This window comes from Ascaphus truei, chromosome 3, assembly GCF_040206685.1.
Source record: "Ascaphus truei isolate aAscTru1 chromosome 3, aAscTru1.hap1, whole genome shotgun sequence".
NCBI lineage: Eukaryota > Metazoa > Chordata > Amphibia > Anura > Ascaphidae > Ascaphus > Ascaphus truei.
Window position 1 is genome coordinate 407,489,073 of NC_134485.1, and position 15,200 is coordinate 407,504,272.

The window sequence follows — 15,200 nt, forward strand, 5'->3', positions numbered from 1 at the left end:
TCCCCGAGGACCTGTTGGCCCCCGTGATTCACCGCAGGGGTAAGGTGTCTACTTTTTCCCCCCTGCCAGGTGAAACCGAGACATTTCCCAGTGCTCGCTTCTCAGTGGAAGCCTCACAAGTCCATAGGGACAAGGACTGTGTAAAGGACGATCCAGGGAGACTGGCCTCCTTTACGCCCAAAAAGGAGCGTGCCATTCGCCAGGTGGTGGACCGCGGGAAAGGTCCTGGCCTCCTGGTCTACCGCATCCCTGCCGCGGATGACCGGGTAAAGGTCTGCTTCAGAGACACTGGGCTACTCCTTCCACTAGGGGGAGGAAGTAGCGAAGAGCCAGAAACTGTCGCCTTAGAGTGTGCTCTCCAAGAAATTTTTCTGGGGGAGGCTCACGGATGCAAAAGTGAGGTACCCCCATCTGATCTGGTAGGGGCACCCCACAAATGGTCTCAGCCAGTCTCGGGTATTATTGAGTGTGATGTACTATGTAATCTGAGGTGTAAAGTCGACCTGATAATTGTAACAAATATGACATGCCGTATTTTATTGTGTAACCTTATGTCAGGGTATGGCGTTCTCCAAGCGAGGACGTTGGATTTTCCACCAGGGGGAGAGTGTAGCCAGGTCTCCCCAGCGCTACCGCACCCCCCTCACCTGACTGCCGATAGCGGGGGCCGCCGCGTCCAATGGCGGCTCCGTTCGGCAGTGGCAGGGGAGAGGGCGGTCAGGTCCCGGCTCGGGGGTTGCCGGGGACGCGTGCGGCCGGTTGCCAAGGCCGCACGCGCATCTCAGGGCCCCCGGCGCTCCCGGAGCTGGGCGGATAGGGCGCCGCCATTGCGCTTCAACTCGCGCATGCGCAGTGAGTCCCCGGCGGCCCAGTTAGCTCGCGCATGCGCAGGGAGGCTGCGAGAGACAGGGCAGAGTCGCGCATGCGCAGGGAGAACCCTAGAGCCAGGGGACAGTTGCGTGAGGGCAGGAGAGCCCCAGATAGGTCACGCATGCGCCGATAGGGGTAGGGAGCTAAGGCAGCTCTTAGGAGGTCGCGCGAGAGTAGGGAAGCATAGGGAGAGCTTGCGGCGGCCATTAGGAGTTAGTGTAGGCAGAGGGGAGGAGCGCACGCGGCCCCAATGTTATTGTAGGGGCCTCGGGACTACAATTCCCATGAGGCATAGCGAGGCAGGCACCAGGTGCTTGATAGTAGCCAATAGGGCTGTAGGACTGCCCTGGAGGGAGAATAGATACATTTCCCGGGCTTTGGTCACGTCAGTTGGAGCAACGGAGCTGAAGGGGAAGGAAGGATGCAGGGAGTGAGTGCAGCTCCTGCATCCAGATAGGTACCCTCACCCTCCAGGTAGGCCCCAACTCCCCACCAGGTTAGTGGGTAACTGATAAGGGACGGCCCTAGATAGGAAGGTCGCCCTTAGTGTGTGTAAGGTGCAGGTTTGGCAGTGCCACAGCGGAGAGGGCTGTGGGCACTGGCAAATAGGCACAGTGTGCTAGTAGTGGATTGCTACGGGATCCAGGTGGCTGTGTGTGATTGCAGCTGTCTGTGTGTGTGTCGCTGCATGTGCTGGGCGCAGTGCGTGCAGTGTGTGTGAAGTGTGTGCAGCGTGTGTGAATGTCTGCAGGCTGACAGTGTGAGCTGAGTGTTGGCTGCAGGTGCGTTAGGCTGTTAGGATTAGCAGTTACAGTTGAGACTGGGTAGCTAGGGGAAGGGGGGCAGGTTAATGTTCCACAGGCCCTAGGAGTTTTCCCCAAGCCATCCCAGGTTGCGGTTCCTCAGGGACAGGCCCTAGGTTAGGGTTGCTGTCACTCTAGAAGTAGTTAGGCAGAAAGCTGATAACGGCGGTTGCTGTTCCCATGCGGTTGGTGTTGCCGTGATCGGTTGCAGTTCCCGTGGAGCGGTGGGACCCTCGTTGGGGTCCACCGGCAGAGTACCTGGAAAGGATCAGACGGACGTCTGACCCTTTGAGAAGAGTGTTGCAGGCCCGAGCATCGGAGTGCTCGGAAGGTATCAATATTATATGTGCACCAACAGGCCTAGAGGTTTTAGTGACTGCGCAGTCACCCAGTGACTATCTCTGTAGGAGTACGGGACATTGGGTGGGGTTCTTGGGACACTGGGTGGGATCACCTGGTGTCGGGGAATCGTCCTGCGAGACGTCACCACGGGTAGTGTCTCCTCGTGAGAGGGACACAGGTTATGATGTTATGTAATGGATTATGATATTCTCTATGTTCGTAGTAAAGCCCTTAGTTATATATAATCACTGTGTGTGTAGTTTCTTATTGGGTTCCTATGTAGGGTCATTCTACACGTCCATAGAATCCTACATAGGTGGAGGCGCTGAACGAAGATCCGTTCAAGAGGATTCACCCCAGGCTCTCATTAGCGGAGGCTCAGACTGCCTGTGAGCCTGCAGGTATACGCACCACACCGGTAACAATACATGTTCTACTCACCCACACTACATATGAGATTGGGTGGGGTGGAATACCCGTTACATACAGTATATAAAGGGCTACGTGACCTCGCAGGTTGACTTTTAGTACTTTCTTTTTTTGCAAATCTTGCAACTTTTGGAAACTTTCATGATAAGCACATGGCAATTCCCAGCGGTTTCACGAATGTAAGCGAAACGTCTGCACGTCTCCACAAGGGACCAAATACATATAACTGCTGTGAAGACATTCACATTCCTCAGACACTATAACAAAAAGGAATGCTGTGCGGATACTTTGATAAATTGCTAAAATCATGTAAAACATACAGGGGTCAACGTTTCAAGACAAATGTGGTGCAATCAGAGGCAAAACTGTAATTGTGTTGAAATGAGGATTCTTTCAGCTAGTACTTCCTGTGCAATATTTTAGCCTACACATTTCACAACCTTTGTCTTGATAAATAAACCCAACAGAATATAATATTGAAGTCCACATTACATAGGAAGTTTAAAGGGGAAGCTACTCCTTGGACCAAAGTGAATTTGTTGCAGTGGCATTTGTTATCTGTTTAATGAAGTTTACACAAAATGAGACACGGATTTCAAAATAATTGTTACGCTTTTAATATGTTTATGGTGAACAAATGCTTTTAATTATTTACAACATTCATCTAAACTCTTGATAAATCAGTCCTAAATCTACAGCCATATAGTAGTTTTAATTTAATTGTAATATTCATCTTAGCATTTGTTTGGAAAGTGATTATAATGCCATCAATAGTCAAACAGACAAACATAAGGATAAGCATAATTTCAACAGAATGGAAGACATAGAAATTAGATTCATTTTTAATAGGATAAAATAAGTACAATTTATACTTTATGGGTGATTGGCTTTTTCTAAGGAAGCCATTTTCACGGATTAATTATTGGCTTTTATTTTGGTTTCTTACATGGGACTACTAAAATCTAAAACATTATTTGTAATGGTTACAAAACCGTTTTCTTTCTGGTAGTGTTCATGTGTTGCGAAGATAGTATTCATTGTATCCCAAGCAGCATTGCTTAAGCAACCATGCATGTTAAATGCAATTATGCAGCCTTGATGGTCTCTAATCCTATCTATAGTATGCAAATGCACCTTCAATACAAGTGAATGCAAAGTTTACATTACATGCAGGGCCATTGTTTTAAAATTGTGCATTTTTTTAGGATGCAATAAAGTGTTCCAGCAAACCGTGTCTGAGCTCCTTAAGCTGTTTACTTGAATTAATTCAGCCTCAAATAATAGGATCTAACTCTTCTAGGGTTTCTCTCCGATTCACCGGATATTTGCTCACTTTGCATTCAGTGTTATGCTGCCTCATTAACCCTCTGTCTGCTAAGAGGGACCTTTTCTGATACTTCAGTGTGTTCGAATGGTCACAGCAGCCTTTCAGAATCCCTAACACATATGATTAATCACTTCAGTGCCAAAGGGAGGTCTTACCCCATTGTATTATCACACAGATCCGGACATTCAAAGTATGCCTGATTTATAAAATTCAAAATATGAGAACATCAGAAATGTGATGAATTCTACTATTCTTTTTCTTTCCAGTTTTCACTAGAAATACCTCATCTTTTATATGAGAATGTGTAATTTTTGTAGTGATGTTACTAAAAAGGTACAGAGTGCTAAAGGTGTTTAACATTTTCAGCAAAGTTCACAAACCAGGCCTTTTTTAAATGAGGACCATTTTATAATGTAACAATGTACAGCAAATACAAATATCACTTGTGAGCACATTCAGACCTGTCTGAGACATGTGAGTGTGCTGACAAGGGATATTTTTAATTGTTGTGTGGTGGAGACTTTTTGTAATTTTTTTTTACCCACCATAACCTATTTATAGTGTACTAGAACAATAAGTATTATTGCTATATGATTTAATGGTGTATTGCTGTAAAAAGTGTTCAATTTATTTTACTGCACTCTATATTTCAAACCATAGGAAAGTGTGGTTTCTGCTTACAGCTTTGTCAGATGGTTTCTGCTTACAGCTTTGTCAATCAAAGTCTTTATATTTTACATAAATAGCAATTCCCACCAAAACACACGTGTTTTTTCAGATATAAAGCCAGCGTTTTAGTCTATGCACAGACATTCACCAGGACAAAAAGCATGCGGAATGTGTTTTAAAAAAACATATTTATTTGGTGAGGCAATACAAGAATTATATTTAAATATATTCTTGGGCAATACAAGTGTAGCCCTGTGTAGTTTTGGAGTTATAGTTCTTTCTCCTCCTGTACAATAGTCCCTTGTAAGGGCAGGTTTGCCAGGAGTAATCATGGGGTTTCCCAACCCACACACGTGCTGTGCAGTAGTTCAGTGAAGATAGTGTCATCGGGCTTTGTGTCCAATTACAGTGACACAGGGGTGGTGCCTATTGGAACTATTTATTGCATAGCACTTCCTGAATTTTGCAGTGCCTCTCTCCCTTGAGAGAGACAAGTCTGTCCCAGCAAACTGCCAGGGCTCTGGCAGGTTTTGTGGCCCTCCCTCTGGGAGTGGTGTCGGAGACTATTCCTCTTACTCCATCAGGGAGTAAGGGAAGAGCAAGGACAGCTTCTAGGGCCCTGAATAGGAGTGTTGTCCAGGGACTTCCTTGTGGTGGCAACCTGTGATGAGCGGCTGAGAGTCCGGCTGCATGATGGGCAGTCTGCTATTCTTGGAACAAATAAAGTATGCCATTGATAAATAACTCTTCTTGCATGAGCTTGGAGTCATTCAAGGAGAAGCTGCACCAAGAGGTTCTCTTTCAGAGACTGCTCCCTACAACACTGGGGGTCTGGAAGAGATGGAGGCGCTGTACAGTACAGTATGACTCAGCCATACCTCGAAGGCCCGTCCTGATAATATCCCCCATACCACTGCGAGAGACCCAGGAGTCCTGTAAGCCAGCAGGTGCACCACACTAAAAGACCTATAACCAGGGTCAGTTTCCTCATGATAGGGCCAACATGAGATTGGGTGGGGGAAACACCGTTATACAAGGAATATTCAAAAGAACTATTCATCCCCAAGGGCAGTACCAATGACACAGTGTCATCCTTTAAGATTGGAGGAAAGGAGATTTCACCAGCAACAAAAGAAAGGGTTCTTTACTGTAAGGGCAGTTAAAATGTGGAATTCAGTACCAATGGCATGTGATGGCAGATACAATAGATAGCTTTAAGAAAAGGCTTTTTAGAAAGAGAAAGTATACAGGGATATACCAAATAAGTAAACATACAGTATGAAAGATGTTGACACAGGGAGAAATCTGATTGCCATTACTGGAGTCAGGAAGGAATTTATTTTCCCCCTTATGAGACATCATTAAATAATGTTTCACTGGGGTGGGGGGTTCCCCTAATTTGTCTGGTTCATAATAATAATAATAATAATAAACTACAACAACAACAACAACTTTATTCATATAGCACTTTTCTCCCAATTGGACTAAAAGCACTTCACAGATACAAAAAGAAAAAAAAAACATTTCAAAGAAACCACACACAAGGAAAGATACAGTACAGGATGGGACTTTACTGTAGTTATTAAATGCTAGACAGATTGTGGTTCATTAATTAAATGTCTGGGTAAACAGGTAGGTATTGAGTCAGTTTTTATAGATTTCCAGAGATGAGGCTTCTTGAATTATACTGCATGATGCAGACTGTTCCAGAGAGTGAGAGCAGCGTGGCTAAAAGCTCGGGCCCCAAAGGAACTTAAGGAGATTCTGGGAACTGTTAGGAGTCCTTCATCGGCAGATCGAAGTGAGCGAATTGGAGTGTAGGAAACTAGAAGCTTTTTCAGATAGCTGAAAAATCTATCCTAGTCCTTAGTCCTTAGGGCTTTCAATGTTAACAAGTCAATATTTAAATACATTTGCCAATGTACAGTCCACTTATCATTAGGATTCAACCTCAACCAACTTGTATTCATCTACTCTAGGAGCTCAGATAAACATGGTTTATGGTTCCTTAGTACCTGGTGCAAAAGACTAGTAGAGTTGAGGGTCCTCTGCATAGCAGTGATAACCCAGGTCATTCCACCTGATTATGTCACCTAGTGGCCACATGTTCACTGTAAACAGCATAGGAGAACCCTGTGGCATGCCACATGATAAAAAAATTCAGAGAAGTTCACTCCTGAAGATACTTTTTGTGATCTGCTAGTAAGAAAAGATCTGAACCAGCTGAAAACTGTGCCACCCAGTCCATATAAATCCTTCATGCACTCCATTAAAATCCCATTATCCACTGTTTCAAATGCTGCAGAGTTTCAGGATCGGGCTTAGGCCCCGCCCCCGTGATGCATCTTGTGATGTCACGAACGACGCGCGCCAGCTGCAACCTGCGTGCAGGCACTGCGCTGCCAGGAGGAAAACACCACAGGAACCGTCTCCAGGCTCTGCCTCCGTGACGACAATGGCAACCTACGGTACACGCTAGCTACGCGCTGACACAAGCAAACAAGGGGCTAATTCTCTCAATTATTCCTCAGCTGCTATGCACTCCCCCCCCTGCCTATCAGTGGATAGCCTATGTCTGATTGCTCCTTACCCTGTAGCTGCGGGCCGTCCTGCATTCGTTACCTTGCACCTGTGTGCTGCCTTTCCATTGGCTGCTTGCCCTTTAAATACTGAGCCAGCCCTCATCCAAACTGGCTGAGCATAAACTCTGTTCTTGTGACTTTTGCTTACCTCTAGCTTCTTGCTGTTCTGCCGTTGCCTTGTCTTACGCCCTGTATTCTGATCTCCGCTTGCACCCGGACTTCTGACATCTCTGACCCCTGAACCACGGCTATGGACATGACTATTCTACATTCTAAACCCCTGGACCCCGGCACCGTACAACGACAATCCGATCTCTCCACTCCTAGACCACGGCAAGTACCTCGACCAATCTGACTTCTCCTACCCTGACCCAGCTACACGACCACCACTCTGCACTCTGGACGTGGCTGCTCGGTTGTAGGTTGGTGGCTACCAACATCCCCACCTCAGCCTCGCTGTTCCGCCTTGTTTGTGGTGAACACTCATTACACAGAGAGGTCAAGGAGTACTATGATCAAAAAGTCATCTCTGTCTCTCACCACTATGTACTGTAGCACATGAACCAAATCTGTGTCAGTTCTATGTCTTCTGAATCCTGACTGAAATAGGTAATAAATATCATGGGATGATAGACGGGTTTTCATTTGGTTGAAAAAGAAGATATAACTGCGCAACAAATTGTATAATTATTAAGTGGTATAAATAACAAGTGTATAAATACCATAGTAAAGGTTAATTCATAAAACACACAGAAAATTAACCATGAATAGTGCACCCAAAATAAATAAAAAAACTTATATAATTCAACCTTTTAAGATGAGGTGGTCTGCTAAGAAGACAGCGCAAAACCTCTCATAGTGTAAAAATGAATAATTATAATAAAACAATGTAGAGTAGTATAATATGCACGTTCAGAAAAAATCAATTAGTTAGGCAGGGCATGTTTAGGGTACATGTTACCGCTCAGATGTTTAAACAGATCCACTTGATGTATATTAGCTACCCTCATGGATTCCCACTCCGGTCACTGCAGAGGTTCTTGTATCAAGATGAACAGAGCTCTGATGTAAGTACTCCGTCCTGAAACACGTCTGCACTGTAGCGGACTCACGGGTGTGGATATCGGAAGATGCAGCATTCCATGCGGTGAACTGGCAAACCGACAGAACAATTAAACCTCACACTGCTGGCTCAGTATGTGAGCTACGGCGCTACCAGGCAATACTCTGACATCACTAAGTTGCGCCGTACTAGACGACCAACTCGCGCTGACTCAAATATTGTAACGCAAGCTAACCGGATAAGCTTCAGCAGAATAACGGGGATCAAAGCAAATGCCAAATAACAGTTAAAAAAAACACCTATGCATTTAGTTGAATTACTCAACTTCTTCAGGGATAATTATAGCAGCGGTCCCCAACCTTTTCAGCACCAGGGACCGGTTTTGTGGACGACAATTTTTCCACGGACCGGGGGAAAACCGGGGGGGTTGGTTTCGAGATGATTCAAGTGCATTACATTTACTGTGCACTTTTATTTCTATTATTATTACATTGTAATATATAATGAAATAATTATACAGAAAGGCACAAGGGTTAATTCCCCCAGTCAATGCACTTCCTATATGCTGCAGAGGGGGAATGGGAGATGTAGAATATATAAAAATCAATATCTAACCACTTACATGGGCTTGTGTAAGTGCAGCACACATCAAAGATATCTTTTCCTCCTCTTCCCCTTTTGTAGTCCAATCTTTCTTTCTTTTCTCTCCTTCGATCTGCAGTGATAGTGAGTGCTGGAATCCTCCTATCTTGGGCTATACTCCCCCACACAATCTCAAGGCCAGAGAGAGGTATTAGGTAAAATACACACTTTAATAAGAAATTAACTCTCTAAACTCATGTAGCCCTGGTTCCTAGCGAACACAGACCACTACCATATGCTGAATAACCTGTAGGCTCACAGGGCCTGAGCCTCTGCCACGGAGAGCCTGGGGTATGCGCAATACTTGATACTTGGTGCAGCGCCTCCACCTGCGACAGCTTCCGCCAGAGGGGTAGTGGTTCTTCGCAGGACCTTGTGTACATCAACACACACACACACACAGCAATATAACCAACCAATGACTTTACTAGCATGAATAATATGGCATAACCTCACTCTTCCTTTATCATCAACCGGTGTCCCTCTTTGATGCAGACACTATACACTGCGTCTCGCAGGACGCTCACTACCCTCTTTCACCGGGTGATCCCACCCCGTGTCCAGTTCCCTCGTCCAATATTTCCCCCCACCCTCAAGGGAGACAGTGAATCTATATGTGTGTGTGACTGCGCAGCCACTGTGTCCTGAATAACTGGTGATACCGTTGGTGCACTTGTAGTTTACCTGCCGGGCACTCCAGTACCCGGTCCTGCAACAGTCTTCACAAAGGATCGATGTGGGCCTAGATGACGTCGCCCATAGGTGTCAACAATCTTGGAATTTGTGGGAGGAGCAGTAAGATAAGTAAGTCAGGTCATTTATAAATAACATTCTTCCCCACCAACGATTCTCGAGTACGTCGCACCTTTCACCATTGTGTCCAGTATTTTTGGACAAGCCACCTGGCAACCCAACTCGCTCTCCCCCCGCCCAGCACCACGGCTCCACTCGCTCTCCCCCTGCCCAGCTCCCCGGCTCCGCTCGCTCTCCCCCCGCCCGGCACCCCGTCTCCGCTCGCTCTCTCCCCGCTCGGCACCCCGGCTCCCTGGCTCCGGTCGCACTCCGCCCTCCCGACACCCTGGCTCGCATCACAACCGCTCGCAGCCTAGCAGTGCAGCACTTCCGGTGCCTGCTGCTGCTAGTGAGCAGGTGGGAGGCAGGGAGCGACAGTGTAGGCAGGGCCCCGTGCACTGCTTTGCCCGGGGGATCCTAATGTTGTTAAGATTGCCCTGCTCACTGTTCCTCCATCTTGCTACTGGGGATATTTCTCCTAATCATGGACCCAGGAATATACACAGCTGCTCTCACTCTTGCCTCACCACTTTCCCTGGTAATGGTGTTAAACCATCTTATTTAATACTGACCAACCTTATGTTACACAGTTTATATTGTAAGCTCTTCGGAGCAGGGACTCCTCTTCCGAAATGTTACTTTTATGTCTGAAGCACTTATTCCCATGATCTGTTATTTGTATTATTTGTTATTTATATGATTGTCACGTGTATTACTATTGTGTAGCGCTATGTACATTAATGGCGCTATATAAATAAACACACAAGAGTCAAGATAAATGCAACTTGGGATGCCCCAACTCTATGGGAACAAGAGCAACAAACAGGAATAGTAGTGGGTGCTGCAAGCAGAAAAAACCTAGTCAGGGTAACTGCATGTAGAACAGAAGGGTAGATGAGCACACCAAAAGAAATGCAATAATTTATAACTAGTTCATATAATTGACTGATTACAGTCACAAACAATCCGATGGTTTGTGACTATAATCAGTCAATTATATGAACTTTTTTATAAATTATTGCATTTCGTTTGGTGTGCTCAGCGTCCCTTCTGTGCTATATAAATAAAGAAATTCAAAACAATACATTCCCCCCCTCTATGGAAGATAATGCTACTGATTACTGTTGTTTGTGGTGGGGTCATACCTGTGATAGTCCAGGAGAGCTTAGTGGTCCGCGATGGTGTGGGGAACAGAAGAGGCTTTTGTAGATCTTCAATGTTCACAAAGGGTGTCAGCGCCTCCAGCTCCAGTGGGCTCCAGGATTTCCAGAGTCAGTCCCCCACTAGGGCAGATTCCATCCATTCCCCTACTCAATAGACTTAGAGCTCAGGCAAGGGTATATAAAAAGGGATGATTTATTGTAGCAGTACAGCGTATGCATGAGGATGGTGCCTTGACTCTCTGGTAGACTTGAGGCCTATAATCTCTCTTGCTCAGTCAGCCCATGAGGGACTGACTGCATGTCTCACTCCCAGCTGGGAGGAGCTGAGCGTCTTGCTTCCTCACCCCAGGAGGGTGGGAGCTGAACTGCTATAATTTAGTACTTCCTCTCTGATGCACCAGAAGGGGAGGGCACAAGGTCTGTACCACTATTGACTGTACACAGACCTTTGTGGCACCACCTCTCCTGTCACTCAGAGAATCAGCATGAGGGGGGTCAAAGCCCTGGGATAGCCTGCCACAGCCTGCAGCTACAAAGGACTTACGTGACTGGAGGCAGAGAGGCAGTCTGGACCAGCCATGGCTACACTTAAAACCCACATCGCAAATGAAGCATCTCAATAGCCTGGACTCATGGCTACTGCCCCAAACCCACAGTCACTCCTACCAACCATTCAGGTCAAACACTGCTATTAACAGCACTTATTCCCTTACCTGCTGTCTCTGTAAGTCTCCAAACATACCACAGAACTTAAACTCTCCGGGCAGGGATTTCCTGTCCTATTAACTGACTTTGCTGTGCTTATTGTATTATTATAATTCCCTGTAGTGTATTGTCTTTGTGAAGCGCTGCGTACACTGTCGACGCTATATAAATAAAGATATACAGAAAATTTTGTTTCATTGTACCCTAGACCGTATATTGGACACCACTTCGATTTGTCTCCTCTCTGGTAGTTTGGGGGAGCAGGAAGGTAAGTGAGTTAGGAAGGTATATGAGTTAGTTTATTGTATGCTTGCCCACCACAGCAGCCCATGAGGTTTTTTTAAATGCCAAGGGATTAAAGGACGTAATCAAGGGATGTCCTGATAAGAACTGCAGCACGAAGAGGGCAGAGTGACAGAAGGAGATTAGAGGTGTAAGAATACATCAAGTCAGCAGCGGAACAGTTAACATGGTGCAGGTCAGACTGTGAGGGTTGGTTAGTGGTAGAGGAGAGTTGGGATGACTAAATTATTAAATCAAGTTTGTGCAGGGAGGGTTCAAAGAGTCCTTAGAGCTAGATTGGTTGTGATAGTAAAATAATGTTGGATCTCTAACGTTGCTTTGCTGTGATAGACAGATTATATATAAATATACTGTAAATACCAATATAGGATGGATATCTGTCATGTAAATGTAGCATACAGTAGGTTGAACTTGGTGGACATATGTCTTTTTTCAAATTTATCTACCCTGTACTATGTAGCAATGTAACTATGGGGTGCTTTGATATTTTGTTATGGATTTTTGTTGTGTATCAAGCTGCAGCCACAAATGTTGCACCCTCTCTTGCACTTAGCATTTTTTGGTGAGTTTTGTAGTGTGCAGAGTCTTTGTGTATTTTTTAAAAATCATTCTGTAGCTATCCCATCAGTGATTCTGTACATATAACCTCATTTATTGTGCACATATTATGTAACCCCTGAGTTACTCTGCAACTATTCCCTGAGCTATTCAGCTTTGTTTTTGTGGCTGCTCAATGCGCAGTGACAAGAATTTGTATGAAGACAGGAAAATAGGGGAATGACATTTTGATGGGTGTCTATTTAAAAAAAAAAATAGAGAGCATTTCGTTTCTGAATATAAATGTACAGTAAAAATCAGTAAGCAGTTCACTATGTCTCAACTCACTCTCCTTGCAATCAGTGACTCTTTTACATACTGTATGTGTTGTCTCCATACATTTCGGTGGGTTCACTCATGCAAACTAATAGGTCACATAGGTTTAATGCAATATTCACCTAAAAAATGTAACTGCAATTTAATGATCCCTTTTGCTTCTCTGTTATTATGCAACATGTACAAAACACAGGAAAATAATACATATAGATTAAAGTACTTTTTCTCTTGAGTAGCACTGACCGTGTATATAGTGCTGTACATATATATTATTATTTTTGCTGGCATGAGTCCCTTTCCTGTAAAGCTTACAATCTATATTTTTCTGCCTGTGGCACAGGGAGATAGCATGACTTGTCCAAGGTTACACAGAGCAGACAGTGGGATTTTAACCTGGCTCCCTTACGGCAAGCTGTGTATCATTGTTGGAAGAATCAGGGCCTTTACTCACTGAGCCAATCCTTCAATTTCATTCTATTGGCCTTAGGCTGTGTCCATGGTCGGCGAGAGAGGAGTCTCTCTCTGCACGCGCGGTGCAATCAAAATGCCTTTAGGCAATGATCGAGGCCATTGACCGCACGATCGGGAGCGCGGCGCGCAAAGAATCAGATATATTTGATTCTGCGGCGTGACAGCCAGGTCACGTGAGCGGTTCATCCAATGAGGGTGAACCAGCTCCGTGACGTCACGGCCACGCCCCCTGACACGCCTCCCTGTCGTGTCCACCCAGGCCACAAATCGCTGCAGCTAAAACGCGGGTTACATCATGCGCACGGTCGCGAGCTCACCATGGACCCAGCCTAAGGCTTTGGTCTCGCTGCGTCCGGCGGCGCGCGGGGCTGCGTGCGCGTTTGTCACCAGCAGGGGTATCCACACGAGCCGGTCCCAGTACCCCCTCGCTGTACGGCTCACAATGCGCTGTGACGCGTCAGCCATCCACTGGAGGGGAGGGGGGGTATCGGACGGGAGCTGCACGGAGAGCAGCAGAGCGCATGTGGAGGGGGGGAGGGAGTAGCACGGAGAGCAGCAGGGAGAGCAGCAGAGGGCATGTGGGGGGCCCCTCCTGAAGCCTGGGAGACCCCCGCTGCAGCCCTCTGCTCAAACCACGCCCCTCGGCCGCCGCTCCCACTCTCTACAGACCGCAGATAGCGGTCAAGTGCCTCTCCATGCACCGCTGTCTGCAGTGCGGGCGCGTGGTTTGAGGCAGCAGGGCCTTAGGCCGAGTCCATAGAAGGACAGGCCGCGCTGAGCCGTGCAGACACTCCGCGCTGAGCCCCTGCATCCTCAATGAGGATGCCTTGAGAGGGGGCTCACGTGAGCGTCCGCAGGCGTGCGGAGGTGCTGGATTTTTCAGCCGACAGCCAAGCTGTTTTTCAGCGTGCTGTCGGCTGAAAACATCCAATCAGCGCGGAGCAGCGTCAACATCACGGCGCCGTGACGTTGACGTCAGTGCGTCGCGGGCGATTGGCCCAGCGACGTCACTGCCCCGCCTCCCTCAGTCTCCCCCCGCCTCCGATCGCGGCCGCTGGCTCACCCCTCTATGGCCCCAGCCTTAGCCTTACCCTTTCCCTCCTGTCTGTAAATCTCCAAAGATGAGATTGTACATTTTCTGGAGCCCGGATTCCCTTTCTTATTGTCAGCTTTCTTGATACTCTAAATCCCTGTATTCTATTGTCTTTTTAAATAAAAAAAAACTTTGTATTTTCTGAATTTTGGTTGTGTTCAGAATTCAGATTGATTATCGTTTTTATGTAATGTATAGTAATTTCCAAATGTTTGTTAAGAAATGGTGTGTGAGAAATGCTGTTTGTAGTCTTGGAGAAGAAAGAGTTGACATTTCATATGTAACTTATTTTCTTGTTAAAAGTTTTTTTTATATTGAAACTTATTTTTAGTATAATAGAGAGTTTTAAAAGTAAAAATACTCCCTCTCATTTTCCTTTTTTTTATTTATTTATGTCATCACTCTCTAAGCAGGGGAAATAGGTTAACGTGGATTCAGGTTTGGATTTCACTGTGGCAAATATAAGTAATAGAAGAATGTAATCCTTTTGGATTTTTTTTTATTGCAAGGGAACAATCACTAACTTTAAAATAACACTTTACACCCCCCCCCCCCTTGAGTGATTGAGGGGCACACAATGTATGCCAGAACAATTTAATGTATTTCTGGCATTAAAAAGGGAATAAGCAGGTATTACGGAGTGAAAGCACGTCTATGTTTCTATTTAAAGCTGCAGTTCAGTCTTTTTTTTTTTTTTTTTTTTTACTTCAATAGTTTCATGTGGGCAATCTCTACTCACCTAAAGAACTGCATAGCTGCCGGTCAATTTGTTCTCCGTCTATTGATCGGCAAAGTTTGGCGACATCTTTAAATATGGGGAATGTAAATCGTTGCTATAGGAACTAGCATGCTTGTTAAAATAGAATACAAGAAAATTGGTCTTTCAAAGTTGTTTTTTAAAACAGAAAATGCTAAAAGTATTTTTTCTTACTACAGAGCTGATTTATTAAAAAAAAACACACATGCAGGATATTGCCTGAACTGCAGCTTTAAGAGTGCTGGAATAAGGGATGCAATTTTTTTTTTCTTCCCATGGGCAAGGGTTTACAGTCTTTATTCCAAACCATGCTTGT